Raw genomic sequence first — 3,250 nt, forward strand, 5'->3', positions numbered from 1 at the left:
ATCCCATGCCTCATGACGTTTTGGAATAGTCTCTCATGAGTGACCTTGTCAAATGTTTTGCTAAAGTCCATGTAGACCACATCCACTGCCTGCACTTACCAATTTATTTTGTCACCTCTTCAAAAAACTCAATCAGGCTCGTACGGTACGATCTTCCCTTCACAAAGCCATGTGAGTAGACTGTGCTTCTCCAAATGCTCGTAGATCCTAACCTTACGAATCCTTTCCAGTTGTTTGCATACAACCGACGTAAGAATCAAAGGTCAATAGTTCCCAGGATTCTCCCTATTACCTTTTTTAAACAAGTTAGCTACAATTGCCATTCTCCAGTCCTCCGGCACTTCCCCTGCTGCCATAGAGGATTCAAAGATCTTCTCTAGTGTTCCTGCGATCTCTCCTCTCAATTCCCACAACAAGCTGGGGTGAATCATATCCGGCCCTGGCGATTTATCAATATTAATGATTTTTAAGAAGATCCAGCACCTCTTTCTTAATCTCCACACTGTCCAACACACAAGCCCGCTCTACTTCGACCTCATCCTTATCAAGATCCTTTTCACTTGCGAATACTGAAACAAAGTTCATTTAGGACCTCCCCAACATCCTCCGCCTCAAGGCACATGTTGCCCTCTTTATTCTTTAGCGGTCCCACCTTCGTTCTCGTCATCCTTCTATCCTTCAGATACGCATAGAGCGCCTTGGGTTCTCCTTAATCCGACATGCCTAGGCCTTCTCATGCCCCCTTCGAGCTCCCCTAAGTCGTTTCTTTAGCTCCATCCTGGCTACCCTATGTTTCCCATGAGCCCCTGCTACTTCCGGATTCTTATATCTAACATATGCTTCCTTTTTCCACTTGACGAGTTGCCTCACATGGTTCGTCAGCAACGGCTCCCTTTTCCTATTATTTTTTCCTTGCCTCAGTGGGAAAAATCTATCCTAACCCCAGCTCATGTTGTCCCTATACTTCTCCCACATTACTTCTGCGCTTTCCAATTCGAAAATCTACTTCCAACTTACTCTCGCTAGTTCCTGCCTCATCCATTCAAAGTTAGCCCTTCCCCCGTTAAGCACTTTTACATTTCGTTTGATTTTATTCCTTTTCGTAGCTATGCTGAAGCTAAGGGAGTTGTGGTCACCCTCGCCAAAATGCTCCCACACCAAGAGTCTTGTCACCTGACAAGGTTCATTACCCAGAGCTAGATCCAGTATAGCCTCGCCTCTCGTCGGCCAGTCCACATACTGTGTCAGGAATCCTTCTTGAACACACCTGACAAATTCATTCCCATTTATCTCCCTTGCATTCAGGAGGTGCCAGTCAATATGAGGGAAGTTGAAATCACCCATAACTACTACCCTGCATTTCCTGCACCATTCTAAAATCTGCCTGCTAATCTGCTCGTCGGTGTCCCGAGGGCTATTTAGAGGCCGAGAGAGCACCCTTCCTATTTCTGACTTCCACCTAGTCGGACTCTGGGACAATCCTTCTGCAGTGTCCTCCCTTTCTGTAGCCGTGATACTATCCCTAACCAGAAATGACACTCCCCCCTTCTCTACCTCCCGTCCAATCTAGTTTTGTATTTTTTCACCATATTCCCGCTCTGGTCATCACCACGCCCCTTTCGGTAATGAAATCACACTTCGGTCGTGACCTACGAAGCCGTTGTTTCACGGTGACAGAGCGGAAAGGAGCACATAGAGTCACGGGGGTCGGGGTGGAATACTCACTGAGCGCCCGGAGAGCAGATCGGACCTCGTCCATTCTCGGAGTGAGTAGGCAGCGCCTACTGCGTATCTGTGTATCTATACAGTCTATCTATGTCCAGTTAGTTGGTGTCAACTTTGTGATGTGTTCACCTGCATAGCGAAATTCTCTACAACGCCCATCTTGCCTGCAGGCAGTTTATTTCGAAAGGTGCCTTGGGTGAATCTGTGAGGAAGAGGCCTTTCATTCTCATTTCAATAGATGGTTTTCATTTTTTAACGAGGTACCAAAGATTTTAAATGAACATAACACGGTCGTTAGCTTCGATAGGCACTTTTGTAAGGCTTTGGGTGAAGGACCGATGGTCAAAATGCATGGAATAAGACTACTGAGCCACAGGATAGAGGAGCGGAATTGGACTATTCGTTCCATCGAGCTCTTCCTGCTTTCTTTCTCATGTGTTTCGTTCCTGAACCCTAATCTCTTTCCTTCGCACAAAAACCGTTAGCTCCCTCACCAATCAAGAAACTTCCCAACAGCCTGCATGCATTATGTGACGTTTAATTCGAGTCCTCTTGAACTAAACTTAAGAACATAAGAAATAGGAACAGGTGTAGGCCATCCGACACATCAAGGCTGCCCCACCATTTAATAAGATAATGGCTGATTTGTCCGTTAGCTCATCACCATCTACCTGCCATTTTTCTGCCCAACTCTGCAGCCTGTCTATATCCTCTTGTAAACTTCTACAACCTACCGTTCCAAACACAACCCTTCCAATCTTCTTGTCATCCGTAAACTTACTCACCCATCCTTCCGCCTCTATTTCCAGTTCATTTATAAAAATCACAAATCGTAGGGATCCCAGGGCTGATCGCTCAGGCACTCCACTAGTCACCGACCTCCAGGCAGAATACTTCCCTTCCACAACTACCTTCTGCTTTCATCCTTTAAGCCATTTTTTTAATCCAAGCAGCCAAGTTTCCACTTATCCCATGCCTCATAACTTTTGGAGATAGTGTTCACAATTCTATCTCCTTTACCATAGCATTGTAGAAGAACAGGAACAGACAAGTTAGGAAAACGACTAATTGAACTAAGGGGAAATACGAGGCTATCAGGCAGGGAAATGGAAGCATAATTGGAGACACATGTTCTCAGGGAAATGTACGGAAGAATTCTGAACCCCAGGCTACTGTGATAAGCGAAAGAAGAGATTGATGCGCCTCTTGGGATGAACTTCGCATTATCAATGGAGACGGGAGACGTTCCGGACGATTGGAGGTTTGCGGATGTTGTTCCTTTATTCAAGAAAGGGAGTAGAGAAAGCCCAGGAAATTATAGACAAGTGAGTCTTACCTAAGTGGTTGGTAGGTTGATGGAGAAGATCCTGACAGGCAGGATGTATGAATATTTTGAGAGGTGTAATATCATTAGGAATAGTCCGAATAGCTTTGTCAAGGGGAGGTTGTGTCTCACGAGCCTGATTGAATTTTTTGAGGATGTGACTAAACACATTGGAGCAGTGGATGTAGTGAGAAAATAAGC

Source organism: Hypanus sabinus, unplaced genomic scaffold (assembly GCF_030144855.1).
Source record: "Hypanus sabinus isolate sHypSab1 unplaced genomic scaffold, sHypSab1.hap1 scaffold_661, whole genome shotgun sequence".
NCBI classification, from domain to species: Eukaryota; Metazoa; Chordata; class Chondrichthyes; order Myliobatiformes; family Dasyatidae; genus Hypanus; species Hypanus sabinus.